The sequence below is a fragment of the Bos taurus genome, chromosome 21 (genome assembly GCF_002263795.3).
Source record: "Bos taurus isolate L1 Dominette 01449 registration number 42190680 breed Hereford chromosome 21, ARS-UCD2.0, whole genome shotgun sequence".
NCBI lineage: Eukaryota > Metazoa > Chordata > Mammalia > Artiodactyla > Bovidae > Bos > Bos taurus.
In genome coordinates, this window is record NC_037348.1 from 44,591,288 (window position 1) to 44,609,025 (window position 17,738).

At 42.6% G+C, this 17,738-nt stretch overlaps 1 long non-coding RNA gene across 1 annotated transcript in view; it reads right to left on the reverse strand.

Annotated features, from left to right (window-relative positions):
• Positions 1–1,720: 1,720 nt before the first annotated feature.
• The window catches only part of LOC132343412 (uncharacterized), a 56,334-nt gene continuing 40,316 nt past the window's right edge, over positions 1,721–17,738 (reverse strand). Inside the window, exons 2-3 of the long non-coding RNA XR_009492249.1 lie at positions 1,989–2,185; positions 1,721–1,859 (exon numbers count right to left, since the gene is read on the reverse strand). This is a non-coding gene — a long non-coding RNA (uncharacterized lncRNA). The remainder of the gene's footprint in view (positions 1,860–1,988; positions 2,186–17,738) is intronic.

The window sequence follows — 17,738 nt, forward strand, 5'->3', positions numbered from 1 at the left end:
CTTTCACTTTTCACTTTCATGCATTGGAGAAGGAAACAGCAACCCACTCCAGTGTTCTTGCCTGGAGAATCCCAGGGACGGGGGAGCCTGGTGGGCTGCCGTCTATGGGGTCGCACAGAGTTGGACATGACTGAAATGACTTAGCAGCAGCAGCAGCAGCAGGGCTGTGATCCCCTGAGATAGCACTTGTTTTTACCCAAAAACAAAAAGGAAAATATGAATAGGGAATCTGTTTGTGGAGACTTAGGGTCGGGCATGACTGAGGGACTTCACTTTCACTTTTCACTTTTCATGCACTGGAGAAGGAAATGGCAACCCACTCCAGTATTCTTGCCTGGAGAATCCCAGGGACGGGGGAGCCTGGTGGGCTGCCGTCTATGGGGTCACACAGAGTCAGACACGACTGAAGTGACTTAGCAGCAGCAGCAGCAGGTTCCTCCAAATCTTAAGTTCATGGCACTTAAAAATATGTCAGCAATATGAACCCAGGTAGATGTAAAATATTAAGTAAAAAAATAAGCAGAGTTTCCAAGATTTTTAAAATGAGGAACCACAGGACTTCCCCGGTGGTCCAGTGGTTAAGAATTCATCTTCCAATGCAGGGGCTGTGGGTTTGATCCCTGATTGGGGAACTAAGATCCCACATGCTGCGGAACAACTAAGCCTGCGTGCCGCAACTGCTGAGCCCCTGCATCCAACTAGAGAGAAGCCTCCACGCTGTACCAAAAGATCCTGCATGCTGCAACTAAAACCAGCACAGCCAATAAATAAATATTTTCAAAATAATTTAAAAAAGAAGCCACTATTTTGACAGGTCTATTAACCCCTCCTCGCCACACATACCATTTTACCTCATTAATTCAAAGCCCAGAGATTTTCCTTCTCTAGGTTTGGTGCTAGAATAGCTGACACTTAGTGATATTTATTCCAAGGCACCATTCATTCATTCATTCCCTCATTTACTTACAAGGTCAAGTCAAAACATGTGGTCTCCTGAATAGGCTAATAGTTGAGCATCCCTTCCACCAATGTGCTTTTTATTGTTTGTTCAGTGTCTGCTTAGTGGAGGTGGGGAAAGCTGACTTTACATTAATAAAAAATGAAAATATCTTTGTTTATAACCCACATGTCAGCTATTCTCTCATCCTCTGAGTATTTTCAAAGCAAAACTCCACTTGCAGAAGAGCATTGGTAAGCGATGTAATTTACCGACACATTTGAAATGGTGATATAGAAAGGCATTTACATTGTACAGGAGACAAAACTGTGCTTGAAAAATCCCAATACCACATGTGTAGGATGATATATGTTCCAGGTAGACAAAAGAAAAATGTATTTAAAATAAACCTGCTCCTTTTGTCCTCAACTTTTTCTTCTAACTCTTGCCCTCACTCACCTTCCTGTCTTCAAAGAATCTTTGATATGTCGATAGAATTAGTGGATCCTTGGTTAATCCAGCCAGTATGACCAGGAAGCCGAACAAAAGCAGGAAAGTCGGCTCTAGTGAGCGAAGACCAGCATCTCAAGGTGGCTACTGAGTCTGTATTCTCCTCCCCTCTCCCAAGCATCTCTACTCCCGTGCCCAGCTACACCTACTCTCACACCTGCCTTCAAGAAAACTTACCTCCCCAGTGGCCCACATACCCCAGAAAAGCCAGACACTGGCACACTCTCTTAGTCTAACTCTAAAGGGATGCTACCCATCTCATACTTGCCTGGATTTCCTCCATCGGGGTCCAAGGACCCAGGGCCCACTCTGAAATTGCTTCTGTAAACTAGATGGATGATCCTCTCTGATGGGTCACCCTTATCTGGGATCTCTTCAGTAGAAGGCCTCCGGGCAAAAAAGATCGTAAGTTCTGGAAACAGAAGATAGGGAGTTAGAAGCCCTTAGGACTCTGGGTACCAGGGAGAAAAGGTCCCTGATGTGGCCTGCAGAGAGGGGAGGGGCATATAAGAAGCCAAGGGGAAAGTTCCCGCTAATAGACCTGCAGCAGGAGCTGTTCAAATTTCTACTTCTCCCTCTTTCTTTCTGTTCCAGAGCTCTTCTGAAGGCCCTCCTGGCATGTGCAGAAGTGCATAGTGACAGCTTCTTGCTCCCCTTTACTTCTTGCACAGTCTTCTCTCCTATCCATAGAGACAGCTACTCCTTAAGCAGTTTTGATAGAAAACCAACAGTGATGACCTAAAAACAAAAATCATTAACTGAGCCTCAGAATGATGGAACATCTCCAGAATGAGACACACAAAATCCTCCCCTCAGGTCATGTATATTGAATGGGTGTTACTCCCAGGCTTTAAATTATTTTAATATGCCTTTCAGGTCACTTTCCTCTCTGTATAAGCCCCGTACTGAACCATTTCTTTCTGTCATTGTTACTACCATTGCTGGTGCCCCTGAACAGCACTTAGAGCTGCCCTCTCTGCCCAATCTCACATTCTGGGTGGAAAAACAGGGAATACAGTAAAACAGCAACAACAAACCCAAATAGGATAAAGGGTGCAAGTGTCCAGAGACTGTTGCAGAAAGAAAGTAATAGAGAAATCAAGAGGAGAGAGAGCTTTAACCAGAGGCCCACAGAATAGGAGAAGCATTAGAAGCAGAGGTTAGTGGTGCTGATTGTAGACAAAAGGCAATTCTACTCAGGTGAAAGTGAATTCCTCAGTCCCAACTAGTCCGTTCATTCCAAGTGAAAGGGCTCAAGACAGTGGTGGTCCTAGACACGTTGGGCAACTGGCTCTGATTCATAGACTTTGCCAATTTCCATGGTGCCAATACTCCTTCTGTGGCCTGTTTCACGCTACCAACTTATGACTTAACACAGAGTTGTAAAGACACACACAAAGTTGACTGTGGCCAAGCACGTGTAAGTTGGTTCAATCACACTACAGGGGCAAGACCTCTGATACCTACTGCTTAAATTTAATCAAGTTCCACCAGCCCCCAAATAGCACTTGTCAAGATGGAGATGTACTTACACAAAGCACCAAGCAGCTACATCAAAACCTGATGTGCTGCCTTCATACATAGAATAGAGAACATGACCTATCTGTAGCTCTGCAATTCCCTGACTATTGTTTGTAATTCTCTGGTCCACCTCTAGTCTTAGTAAGTATTCCCTTCTGTAAAGGACAGGACATATTATCAGCCTCTGCTCAACCTTTTGGGCTAGAGAGAATGCGTACCAGCCCAATCCCTTCTGTAAAGGACAGGACATATTATCAGCCTCTGCTCAACCTTTTGGGCTAGAGAGAATGCATACCAGCCCAATCTATACTGTTACCACCATTGCCGTGCCCCCTGATAGCACCTCCCCAACTTCTGTCTGGATGTGCCTAACAGCAAGGTGGTCACATACTAACTATATCCATTCACAGTGCTAAAATGGTGACTTTGAGCCTCCAGTCTGGTAACCTATACTAATAGAACTCCTAGAAGTAAATATACTTCAAGACCCTCTGAACTCAAAGCTGCTTTTTTGCTGCAAAGAGAAACTGGCAACATCAGAAAGCAAGAGTGAGGGCTCCTCACGGACCTCTAATAGGAATCTCAGCTTTCCCTGGGGCCCTTCCAGCATTACCCCTCTGCCCTTTTACAGCCACTCAACAAACAAACTCTACTATAGGGGTCAGGCCATAGCAATACTTTAGGACCTACTACCAGCGCAAGTACAGTAGGGCGGTGGGAAGCAATTGGCTGAGGATAAGAGGGAGCCTGTGAGAGACAGGTGAGGCAGTGTCTAGTCTGAGTCTATACAAAGGACTTTTCTTCTATCCTATAAGTGTGTCAAAGGCAGAGCAGTTTCAAATGTAAGGATAAAAAAAAAAAATCTCCCAAGTTCTCCCTTATCCTCTCTTCCAGTTGGAGATAAATGTAGGCTTTCTCAGAGAACAAGACAGAAATAAGAGACAAAAAAGATGTCCTGAAAAATAAATGTAAATATATATGTGAGAGGCTTTTTTTTTTTACATCCAAATACTCCTGCCAATTATTTTTGAAGAACTTGGTTATGGTTCATTTGGAAAGAACTGTTCTGAGTAGCTGTTCTGAAAAGTAGTCAATAAGTCCATTTATCATTTCTTGGAGCCATCTGAGCTGTACAACCATCCTCTCTTTCTCTTGGCCTCTACCCTTTTGCTTTCCAGGTGAATTGCGCTAAATTCATTATGAGAGATTTTATTGTCTCATATTCCCCCTTGCTAAATACCTGACTGATTTCATTGTTTTCATGAACCTAAAAACCTAATTGACAGAGGGATGTGTGTTCCCTTCAAATTGCACATTCACGCACTGGCGGGGGGTCTGAGTGTATACGAGCATTCCAGAGTCCCTGGATATCGATCCTGATATTGCACAATTTTCCAATAAAGATCTGAATCACATAGACATAAGTTAGCAGAAGTATTGAAAATCTTGGGCTTTCCAGGTGGCTCAGTGATTTAAAAAATTGCCTGCCAATGCAGGAGATGCAGGAGACACAGATTCAATCCCTGGGTCAGGAAGATCCCTTGGAGGAGGAAATGGCAACCCAATTCAGTATTCTTGCCTGGGAAATCCCGTGGACAGAGGAGCCTGGCAGGCTGCATTCCATGGGGTCACAAAGAGTCAGACACGACTGAACACACACGCGCGCATGCACTGAAAATCGTAAAGATGCACTGAATAAGAGATGCAGGTGGCTTCTTTGACTTAAAAAGCCTGCAGGCAATTGTGCGCCATGTTGAGAAGGGGAAGAGAATGCCACTGGGAGAGTTTATCATTCCTTAAATGTTTACATTTGTTTTCTCAGTTATAAAATTACCACATCCCTTTCAAGAACTCCACCAAATGTGTCTATTGTCTGAAGAAACTGATTTTTTTCTTTTACTACAGCCTTCAAGATAGTCCAGGCTTCCCTGTGTATCAGGTGGTAAAGAATCCACCTGCAATGCGGGAGATCTGGGTTCGATCCCTGGGTTGGGAAGATCCCCTAGAGAAGGGAAAGGTTCTATTCCTGGGCCCAGAAGTTCCACTGGAGAAGGGATAAGCTACCCACTCCAGTATTCTTTGGCTTCCCTGGTGGCTCAGCTGGTAAAGAATCCTTGTAATGTGAGAAACCTGGGTTCGATCCCTGGGTTTGGAAGATCCCCTGAAGAAGGGAAAGGCTACCCACTCCAGTATTCTGGCATAGAAAATTCCATGGATGTCCATGGGGTTGCAGAGTTGGACACAACTGAGTGACTTTCACGTTCAAGATAGTCCATGCACAACTTTTTAAAACACAGTTCAATAAGTCTGGGGGCTCTCTTTTGTCACAGGAGAGATGTGTGGGCTCACCAATTTCTTTAACATTTCTCTTCCCTAACTGCAGTGAAACACCATTCAGAACATTTGCAACACTCTCTCAGGAAGCATTGTTCATGACAGGAGAGAACCTAATACGGAACACACCTTGCACCTGACATTTTATAAACCTTTTCCTTCCTGCAGCAAAATCTTAAAATTTCAGAGTCAGATGAATTTATCTGCAGTGACCTTTACATTTTAATTAACTTCACTTTTGCTATCAGCAAAATGGGGAGAAACATATCTGCTGCTACCCTACAATGAAAAAAGAATGGATAGCTCGACTTCCTGGGGTAAAAGGCATTCCAAAGAGCACAGGGTAAGTGCTGGTGGATATAGAAGAAAAGCTTCCCAAGTAACTTACAATCCAAGAGACTAAGATGGGCCAAAGTCTACAACACAAGCCCAGAGACAACTCTATTCATTTATATTCCAGGATAAGACCTCCATCGTCCTTTCCTAATTTCCCAAGGTGCTTAGCACATTTTTATGTCCAATAAATGTGACTATGTAACTAAATGAAAGATGAATAGTCAACTGAATTAGTGTCTTATCTTTGGTTAACAGGTATACAATATTTATTCTTTCAAAATTGGAAATGGACAGATTAATAACTCTTGCTTTGAACTATAAAAGGTCCAAATATCCAAATGAAAAATGTCTTTTTGTTATCATTAGTGTAATTTTGCTATCATATCTTAATTTTATCCCATTTATCAACTTTCTAAGATACAAAGTAAAATGATAGAGTCTTATAGACATCTCCTGAAAAATCCAAGAGATGATCTCATCCCATATTTTACTTCTCAAATTCCTTTGGCATTCTTCTGTTTAACACCAGTCAAAATATCATCAATATGTTTTCATGTGACTTGCTAATTTGCAGAGAGGATGGTATGAATTTTAGTCTGAATTCAATGGTCAGAGAATGTCTTAGCTGGATAAAGAGGAATTGGAGTGGTTTTAATGTGTGGTAAAGCTTATCTCTACTTGATTTCTCTGAAATATTACCTGGGAAGTTAACTGTTGAGAGTGAGCTTCAGTGTAAATTATACTGTTATTCTTGAAATTTTTATTTTTACCCACTAAATGGGCTGCCATATTTAGAGGAAAGCCATCAGAGCTGATTAGCTTATTTTACAAGTGGGTCCTTAATAAGTATCTCTCGGTGATAACCAAGACAATGGTGGCAAAGATAAGCTTTGGGGAAGGGAGATGGGAGGGAGGTTCAAGAGGGAGGGGAAATATGTACACCTATGGCTGCTTCATGTTGATGTTTGACAGAAAACAACAAAATTCTGTAAAGCAATTATCCTTCAATTAAAAAATAAATATTTTTTTAAAAAGATAAGCTTTTAATGGATGCAGAAAATCTTTAAGCATCATGGTGTCAGATTTCTTATACTGCCATTTTCCAAAAATTACTCTCTGATAATGCTTAAAGTATAAAATGTTTCCAATTCTTAAATGTCTATCATCAAAAAGAATACAAATAAGAAGAGCTGGCAAAGACAGAAAAAAGGTAACCCTCATGCACTGTTACTAGGAATGTAAATTGGTGCAACTACTGTGGAAAATAGTATGGAGGCAACTCAAAAAACTAAAGAAGGAACTACAGTATGACCCCACAATTCCACTCCTGGGTGCATGTTAAACACACACACCACAAACCGCAAAAAACACTAATTTGAAAAGATACATGCACCCCAATGTTCAGAGCAGCAATATATACAGTCACCAAGATTTGGAAGCAACCTAAGTGTCCATGGACAGATGAAAGGATAAAGAAGAGGTGACATAGATAGATACATGCACACACACACACACACACACAGATACATACATGGTGGAATACTACTCAGCCAGAAAAAAGCATGAAATTTTATCATTTACGGGAACATTAGTAGACTTGGAGGGCATTATTCTAAGTGAAATAAATCAGAGAAAGACAAATACTGCATAATATCACTTATATGTGGAATCTAAAAAATACAAAAACTAGTGAAAATAACAAAAAGAAGCAGACTCACAGATAGAGAGAACAAAGTAGTGGTTACATTAGGCAGACAGAAGAGGGGAGGGGCCGTAAAGGATACAGGAGATAGCTAACGGAAAACATTACAAGCTAGCGCATGGTGCTACTGCAAATCCATCAGTGGTTGGTTTACTTTTAGCACCACTACCTTCTTTGTTTATACAACATTAATTTGAATAGTTTATTACATTATAATCTTAAATTTTTATAAGAAGAAAACTAAAGTACAGGTGCCAGTGATGTAATGAACAGATTTTATAAACTTATTCCAATTGAGTTCAGCAAAGAAATCATTAGTAGTGCCAAGAAACTCATTTAACATTAACCTAAAAGAGACTCCTGAGCACTTGAGACAACCTTGTTTCTAATTCCCAGCATTCTAGACAGAAGCCATAGCCAGCCAAGTTCGGGTCAATCAAATTCACCTCATCAACATTCACAGCCTTTCTGAGGAAGGATCCTAACTCCAGAAATTGGAGGGATGGCAATTGGCATCTGTGTAAATAGCCAAACAACTCCAATATTTTCTTTGAGCCAACATTTTCTGGATTGTCCTCTTTCAAAATCCAAATTAACTGCAGGAATTGCCATACCTTCCCTTTGCAGACATAGGCTTTTTGAACTCTTTGGAGGCAGAGCATCTGATAAATAAACCACTGCACAATAAATTAAATTTGTATCACTGCATCTCCCTCCTAGTAGGAAAGAAGCTCTTGGTCTTATTCTTTCAAGGTTTATATTTCAAGGCAAAACTTCAGCATAATTTAGAAAGTTTCCTTTTCTATTGAGTCAATTTACTGTTTTTGAAATATTGCACAAATAACTCACATACAGTGCGTTAGATGGGTGAATCATCTATCTTTTGATGAAAAGCATAAGTTCTCTTTAGAAGGAATCATTTATTTCTTAACATCCCCAAGGCAAAAACCTCCCAAGATAAAGCTAGGACTCTTACCTCTCTGGCTTGACAACATATTTATAAAATAAATTCTCTAAATCAAATGATCTTCAACATATGACTTTGAAAGAAGAAGGCTATTCAGAAATGTTCATTTATTCATTCAATCTTTCATTCTCTAGACATTCATTGAGTGCATAGGGTTTGCAGGGCACTGAACTAGGTATTAACACTAAGGATGGGGGTAGATAAAAAGACTAAGAAGGAATCCCTGTGCATTGGGAGCTCAAAACTTTACAATGAATGAGCCAGGCACTAAATACAAGGAGAAATTAGGAGGAACCAGTATACTTCCTAAATCTGGTTGCAGGCCAAGACCACTTGAAAAATTAAAATTAAATTAAAAATAAAGATTCTTGGGCCCTAACTACTGGGCCCAGATCTACTGAAATCAGAGGGGCCTGTAAGAACCTGACAATTAGTATTTTTATAAATAGCCCAGGCAATTCCAAGATTTCGGCCAGATACTGAGAATCACTAAAACTTAGAAAATATTCTAGTGGCTAGAAAATCCCACCCAGCCCCTACTACAGCCATTGAAAGTGTTTTGCTTTATGCCATGATCAAGATCAGGGTCATCAACATCCTCACTAACAAAGCCAGGAAGCTAGACTACAAAGAAATGGCCTGACTTGCTCAAAGAGAATTTTCAGGAAGAGATGCATTTTTGACTAGGAAGTCAAAGCTTTCTGAATGCCATGACATTATTAGGAATTTGAATACCCATTTCAGCAGTAGGCACAATGATTCACACAGAATCACAGCTCAGCAGAGCCGGGCAGAACCTCAGAGATCGGGGTTCACAAACTCAAATGATGACAGAGCTCTGGCAGCGACATATGACAGAAGCAGGCAGGGGGTGCACAGAGTTTAAAGGGGGCCTCTGTTACTCTGCTCCAGCTGAAACTTGCCGTGAAGAGTGTGGGCCCAATGTGCCAGGTCCTCCAAATTTTCAAGAAAAGCCAGAAATCTGGATTTGAAAAACTAGCCATGCAAATAAAAGACTTCTCAATCAGATTTGACATGTGAGCCACCAGATATATGAGGAAATAGCCTTGTCCCATTCCTTGTGTCTTTTCATTTGGCCCACCACAGTGAGGAGAGAGCGCTGTTGTTGAATTTAGTCTTGCTTTTTTTCCCTGGGTTTGAATTTTTCAATTTTCTCTATGGGTCCAGATGTTCAAAGGCAAGTATGACAACAGCCACATGCAGCATCCACTGTGCTGTTCCACCCAGATCCCTACTAACCCAGTTGGCTGGCCTCAGCTCCAAGCCCTCTCTTGCAGTTGCCTTCAGCTCCCTCACTCAAGTGTGTGTTCCCTCCCTCGGCATCCGGCCTCCAGTGACAGGAATATGCTCACGTATGAAGCCCCAGCCCCCAGCACCAACTCAGCACAGCTCTGCAGGGCCATCCCAGTTTCAGAGCTCCCATGGAGTTGGCTCAAGCTTTGCTGCAGCTGCATCTCAGCTCGGCTTCTCCCTCTGCTCAGCCCTGCCTCCCCTACAGGTGTGGATTCCAGAGTGGTCCCCCGTCCACTGCCTGCACCGTATCTCTGCCTTTGAGCCTTCTTCCCAAGAATCTGGACTGCAATACCAAGCACATCAGGATCTCAGTGAAAATAACCTCACCTAATGAAGTCCAAATTCACAAAGTCAAATCAGAGAACAATTTTTTGCTTTGTGAAAATGTCTTGTTTTTTCCTCGTGGTTTTATTAGTGTTGGAAAACCTATACCATAGTAGATGTCTCCTGTTTCATGTCCCCACCTCTGATCTGAGCTCAGATTTGATAGGCAGTCTAGAAGCTCAGACTCACCTGGTGCTCACAGAGGCCACCTCAAGGGTGGGCCATGCCTTTCAGCCTTCAAATGCAGGGCCTTTTCTGATGTTGCAGAGGTTCACAGGGCCCTCGAAAGCAGAGTTTGCAAAGGAGAACTTCTTGACAATAAGGACTAGGAGACTACTGCTCCTGTTACCTGGCCTTCAAGCAAGTCCCCATGGCAAGGCACTCCCACTGCTCACCTTCACAGCCTGAGATATCAGACATGAGTTCCCCTCCCCCGCCCCACCTCCTTGCTCCATTATCCCTCATTTGGGGACCATGCCCCAGATCAACACACCAAGTATTCTCCATGAGGATCTGCTTCAAGTGGGACCCAGACTAAGACCGATGAAGGCTCGACTTCTAAAATCTTAACAATAAAGAAAAGTACAAGAAGAAAATGAAAGTTCATTTTTTGAAACATCCCTCCAGTCTTATTTCTGTGCATTAACAAGCTTTGGGCTTCCCTGGTGTCTCAGTGGTAAAGAATCCATCTACCACCAGTGCAGGAGACATGAGTTCAATCCCTGGGTCAGGAAGATACCCAGTAGAAGGAAAAACAACCCACTCCAGTGTTCTTGCCTGGAGAATCCCATGGACAGAGGAGCCATGGACAGGGCTATCCCATGGACAGGGCTACAGTCCATGGAGTTCCAAAAGAGTCGGGCACAACTTAGCAACTAAACAACCACAACACAGTGGGCTTTAGAAACTTTAATACACCTGATCAAGCTAGATATTCTGTTCTGTAACCCTGCAGGTCCCTTCAAAGTGGTCTTACTGAGTACACTTTGTGCTTCATGCTCAGTCACTTTAGTCCTGACCAACTCTGTGCTACCCCCATGGACTGTAGCCCGCCAGGCATCTCTGTCCATGGGATGCTCCAGGCAAGAATACTGGAGTGGGTTGCCATGCCCTTCTCCAGGGGAGCTTCCCCACCCAGGGATCAAACCTGTGGCATCTCCTGAGTCTTCTGCGTCACAGATGGATTCTTTACTGCTGAGCCACCCAAGAAGCCCCACTAAGTACACTTACTTCAGTAAATTAAATTCTACAATTGTTTCATTCATTCACCTATTCATTTAACAAATGATCATTTTAGGTCTTACCTATGCAAGGCACAGGGCTAAATATTGTAGATGTTACAAAGATATGTCCCATGTCCTTAGGATGTTTTAATACTCTTCTATTTAATTTTTTAGGGGCATGTTGATTGAACAAATTAAGGCACATTCGTTTTCAAAAACCATATTAGAATTCCTTGAAATCTAATGCATAACCTTTAATTAAATAGAGTTTTCACCCAGATGGTATATACAAGATAAATGGATTCATGGGTTCAAATGTTGGCTCTGCTACCAAGCAGAAGTGTGACTTGAGCCTCATTTTTCTTATTTGTAAAATGGGGAATAAAAAAGATAACTACTGTAAGCAGTTGTGGGAAAAAAAGAGAGAATCAACATAAAGAACTTGGCATGGTACCTGACACAAAGAGTGAAAAAGTTGGCTTACATTTTCTCTGTAGTAACAATTATTATTTTCATCTAACCTCAGGCCCATTGCGTGTGTAGCATGGTTCCAGGCACCATGGGAACTGAGCAGAACAGACTGAACCTGAAAATACAGACACTGCCCAGCACTGTTCCACCCGTCACAGTTTCACCAGTTTGGGAACCTAAAGCACCAGGAAAGTATTATGCTCATCTGGTCAGTCCCTGGAACCTCGGAGGGCTTGGGCTCACCTGTGGAGGTGATGCCAGGGCACAGGTGCAGGCGGGGATTTGGCCACAGCTGAGTTTACCTCAACCCCTCAGAGTCTTGTACATTGCGTTTACCAGCCCTACAGGGTAAATACAAACCAAACGAATGCAAAGAGGATGTAAATACCAGATTTGCTCAGCTGTCTAGGCAAATATCTTTCTGGCTGGAGATTCACATCATGTCTCAACTCCCCAGGAAGTATTAGATCAGGCAGTCACTGCCCAGGACACACTGTCCCCACAGCAGGAGGGGTGTGTTCTCAAGGAGCTACTGTCTTCCTTCACGTGTAGTCTTCCTACTACCCCGCGTAGCCTCTTTCTTCAAGATGCTCGGTAAATATTTGTCAACCAGTAGATCAAGTGCTTAGAGAGTTCCTTGAATATTGTCTTGGTATAGAAAATATGTATGCAGTGTGGGCAATGTCGTAGGCAGTGCATCATTTTTAAAAATCTGACTTTCCAAAGACTTCCAGCTTATGCTTTGTAAAGTGGTTTTTACTTATTTTTTTTTGTAAAGTGCTTTTTAAAAGAGAGAAAGCAGATGAAATTTCATCCTCTTCCTCATGCTATCGTGAGTGTCGGGTGGAAGTAGAACAAGGGTGGATGTAAGTACAGAACATCTGCCCCTCCGTGCCCAAAAGACTGCAAAACCAGAGGAAAGAAAAACATGGATTGGGAAAAAATGTCTAAGATAGTGACAAGAACAGGTGAGAAATGAGATTGTTAAGGACAACAAGCCACTGCCTGAAGAAGAGTTTGTCTAAATCATTTGTTTGTTAAGACAACCCCAAAAATTGTATCCAAGTTAAATCAGAAATGCTAGAAACATCAGATACAAATTCTACAAGGTAACAATTGTCTTCAGTAGATTCACATTCAGGAGCTCATTCACTGTCTAATTACCTACCTGTCTCCACCGCCCTTCCCTGTCCACCTGCTGTAAAGTTATGTTTGAACTGCCATTTATCATCATGCTTCTGCTCCTGTTTTTCTTACAGATAAAATTAATAGTAAAATTATATATTTTTGCACTCTTGTCTCTATCAAAACCGGAAAAAATGAAAGATTGGGCTGAAAGAACCACATATTTCATTTAAAAGTTTTTACATTTTTATACATAGCTGACTTTATTCATTTGCGGTACATTCTGGACCTTACGGGCATTGTAATCTGTACCCTGTATTAAGTTTTTACTGTTATGAAAACAAATTACTATAAATTTAATGGCTTAAAAACAACACAAATTTATTATCTTGTAGTTCTGTAGGTGAGAAGTCCAAATGGATTTTGCTGGGTGAAACACAAGGGGTCAGCAAGGCTTGCATTGCTTTTGGGGGGAAGAACATGTTTCCTGGTCTTTCCAGCTCTCGAGGCTGTCCACATCCCTTGGCTCGTGGCCGCCACCCAGCAACAGCAACACTCCAAGCTCTACGTCGGTCATCACATGGTCATCACATCACATTGCACATCGCATCTCTGATTCCCACTTACCTGCTCCCTCCTTCCCTTCTAAGAACGCTTGTGATACATCAGGCCCATCTGGATAAACCCGGACACTCTCCCCTCTCAAGACACTTAATTTAATCACACCTACCAAATCCCTTTGGCCATGTAAAGTAATTCTCTGATTCCAAAGATTAGGATGTGGACATCTTTGAGAAGCCATTATTCTATCTACCACAATCCTGTTATAAGAGGCCAGGTATTACTATGCCACTGCTTTGAACAGGAACTTCTAAAGAGAAAAAAAGGACCGAATGCTTCAAAACTTTGGAAAATAATCCAATTAAAATTCAACTTACTCAAAAATAAAATTTAAATAAATAAATTAACTTGCTCAATAAGGAAATAGAATAGTAAAGTGTTGTGTCAACACTGAAATCTCTTTCCACGTCTGGAGAATTCCCACCTCATGAGTTTTGGGTGAGTATGAGGACAGCTTCCCATCACAGAGTACAGATATGCTGGATACTGGCTTCTACATCACCTTTTGCAGCTGGAGCTCAGGCCTGGGAACTGGCTGCACAATCAGACAGAGCCTCATGGGCTTGGAATAGAGAACTGGTGGCATAGAAAGTAAAGGTTAACCTCATGAAGGTTCAATGTAATAGCAATAGCACTGACCCTAAGTCCTCAGCATGTGGGCATTATTAAAGGATAATACACAGCAAGGCCTTAGCCCAGTATTTAGTAATGGTAATAACTCAGTCAATAGCAGCTATTATTAATTTTTAAAACTTTGAATTAACAATCAGTGGGGAATGCTATTGTCCTCCAATATTCATTCTCCTCTTTTTATTTAATAATAGAATTCCCAGTTTTCAGCCAGGCACAGGCCACAGGGTATAAAGCCTATTATTTTAGGCTCCCCAAAGCTCAGTGTTCCTGTGTGACCACGTTCTGGCCAATGGTGTATAAACAGAACAAAAAACCTCTAGGAAGTATCCTTAAAGGGAACAGGCATGCTCTAATTTGTCTGTTCCTACTAACTGGAATACAAATGTGATGGCCCTGGTGGCTCAGATGGTAGAGTCTCTCTGCAATGCAGGAGACCTGGGTTCAATCCCTGAGTTGGGAAGATCCCCTGGAGAAGGAAATGGCAACCCACCCCAGTATTCTTGCCTGGAAAATTCCATGGATGGAGGAGCTTGGCAGGCTACAGTCCAAATCGGACATGACTGAGCAACTAACACTGGACACTGGACTGCACTGAAAGCTTGAGCAGCTTTATTAGACCATGAGGTGGAAGCCAAGTGCTAAGTAAAGTGTAGGAACAAGACTGAAAAAAATCTCTGAGTATCATGACACACTCTCACACCCTGTACTGGTTACTTTTACTTCGGAGAGAAATAACCTTCCATGTTGTCTCAAGTCTGCGGTTTTTGGGGGTTGCCATGATTCACAGCTGAATCTAATCCTAACTGATCCAGAAGGGAGCTTCTAGTTTACCATTCAATATAAGAATCCCTTACAGTATCCCTAATGTCAAATCACTCAACTTTGGTTCAAACACTTCCAGTTATGAAAGCTTCACTACCTAACAGGGAGCCCATTTCTAATTTTTAAAGGCTTTTTTTTTTTGGTATTATGTAGCTAATACATGAAACCATTGTTATAGAAAATATGTTAAAAGTAAATAATAAAACATTTTAAAGTATGAAACCCCCATGATTCACCCTCCCTGCCATGGATTTCCTTCCCAGAACCGACCATGGTCAACAGTCCACTGTGTGTCTTTCTAGCCCCCAACTCAAGGCAATTACATACACACCAGTAGTGTGAGAGTAGTGTAGTGGGAATAAAGGGGGGACCAGCACCCAACAGTTGATTCCATAAGGGAATGGTGGAAAAGAGAAGAGACAAGGGTCAAAAGCAAAGTCCAGGGGTCAAGCATGGGTGAAATTGGGCAGAAAGAGGTGGCACAGAAGGAAGAGGAGTAAGGTTGATAATAAGTCCAGTTCTGGACAGTTTCATCTGCTAAAGTTGGCTGAAGCCCCAGGCAGGCGTCAAGACAGGCTGGAAACATTGGCCTGGAGCTGACATTGAGGAATGCAGTCTCACACAAATAGCTAGAGTGCGTATGAGAATATCAAGGGCATAAGGGAGATGTCGGGGTGGGAGAGGGTAGGAGGGGTAAGGCAAGGAGAAGTGGGCCAGAGGCAGATTCAGAAGGAGCGGGGAGCATTTGCCTTTAGGAGAATAAGAGACAAAGCAACCAGAATAGAAAATAGGAAACTGGAAGGTAAGGGGAGATTTCCCAAAATAAGAATGTGTTACTTTTTTCATTTAAAATAATGACGCAAAATGGACTTCCTGGTAGTCCAGTGGTTGAAAGTCTGCCTGCCAATGCAGAGGACACAAGTTCAATCCCTCGTCCAGGAAGATCCCACAAGTCACAGAGCAACTAAGCCCCTGCACCACAACTACTCACGTCCATGCACCCTACAGCCCGTGCTCCACGACAAGAGGAGCCACCACAGTGAGAAGCCCGGGCACGGCAGCTTCACAGCATCCCCCGCTCACGGCAGCTAGAGAAAGCCCAAGCACAGCGAAGACACAGCGCGGCCAAAAATAAACAGATAAAAATAAAACAATAACGCAAAGGTTTAAGTGAGAAAGAACAGTTCCAAGCACACGAGGCAACCCAGCAGTACGTAGGTGATTAGTAATTACGGATGAGGTCATTGCTAAATCTTGAGAATTGTGTTCCCCTGAGCAGTGAATGGACACAGGACTACACAGAATCGAGGGGCAGGTAAGTGGTGAAGGAGCAAAGCAGCGAGCACATCCACTGTGCTGATGAGGATAGGGGGCCATCCATGCAGCCATCCAGACTAAACACCCACATCCCAGTGGTCAATAGAATAAAGGTGTGATTTCTTAGTCACATGAAGCCCAATGAAGGTCAAACCCCCATCTTGAAGCTGTAGTTGTGCCTTCCTTGACACAGAGCAGATGAGGGGAGAAATGGAAGTAAAATACTAGCTCTTTTTTCCCCTCCAGTTTTTTTGAGTTAAAATTGACATATAGAATTCTATTTATTTAAGGTGTATGATGTGATAATTTTTAATATGTATATGTATGTATGTGTGTGTGTGTGTGTGTGTATATACCTTGTGAAACGATTGCCACAATCAGGTTAATTAATACACCTATCACCTCACACAATTAGCTTTTGTGTAATTATAGATATAGACAAAAATGGTGTCTTTATCTATTCATCTATTGACAAACACTTGGGTTATTTCCATGTCTTGGTTGTTATGAGTAATGCTGCAATGAATAAGGGAGGGCAGATATCTCTTTGAGATACTGATTTGTTTCCTTCAGCTACATACCCAGACGTAGGATTTCTAGATCACATGGGAGTTCTATTTTTCACTTTTTGAAGAATTTCCAAACTGTTTTCCTGAGTAGGTACACCAATTTACATTCCTTCCATCAGACACTGGCTCTTTATTACCTCAATTTGGAAGCCACCTGTGTCAGTTCCCTGGTGGCTCAGACAGTAAAGAATCTGCCTGCAGTGCAGAAGTCCTGGGTTCAATCCCTAGGTCAGGAAGATCCCCTGGAGAAGGCAATGGCAACCCACTCCAGTGTTCTTGCCTGTAAAGTCCCATAGACAGAGGAGCCTGGCGGGCTACAATCCATGGGCTCGCAAAGAGTCGGACACGACTGAGCGTCTTCACCTGCTGCTGCTGTGTCACTTCTGCTCAGACTGCCTTGGCCTCAACCCAACAAGACAACACGTAGGACATACAGTGAGCACCAACTGTCTGCCACAGCACCTCGTTCAGGAGAAAAAGAAGGGCTGGAAAGGTAGCAAAAAGGAAGAGAGCCTGTGCTCACATGGGATTCAGAGGGAGAAGAGGACAAAGTTTCAGGGAAAAGAGGACCAAAGCGGGGAGGATTTCAGTTCTCAAGGCCCAAAGGAAACCTGAGCCCATCCCTGATGTAGCAGCTGGTCCTCACAGCCTTTCATCTTCTGCCCCTTGAAAAACCTCAGTCCTGTGCCCACCTCCAAGCCTTGGATTTATGATTTGATTCATGTGCTGTACAAATCGACACCAGGAACCTGCTAATCCAACAAAGGCTATTAGAATAGATAAGACCTTCCTGCAAAGTGAGACAACCATGCCTCACACTTGCACTTTGCAGAAGGCCTTAAATTGCACAATTTCAGTTGATTTTTATTATAATATTGTGAGAGCGATGTGACCTGCAGAACTAGCATTCTCATCAGTATCCTTACTGATCAGAGGAGGGAACTAAAGTGCAGAGAATGAAAAAGGCCTACCCCAGGTCACCTGCTAGGGCTTAAGTCTGGGGCTCCAGGCT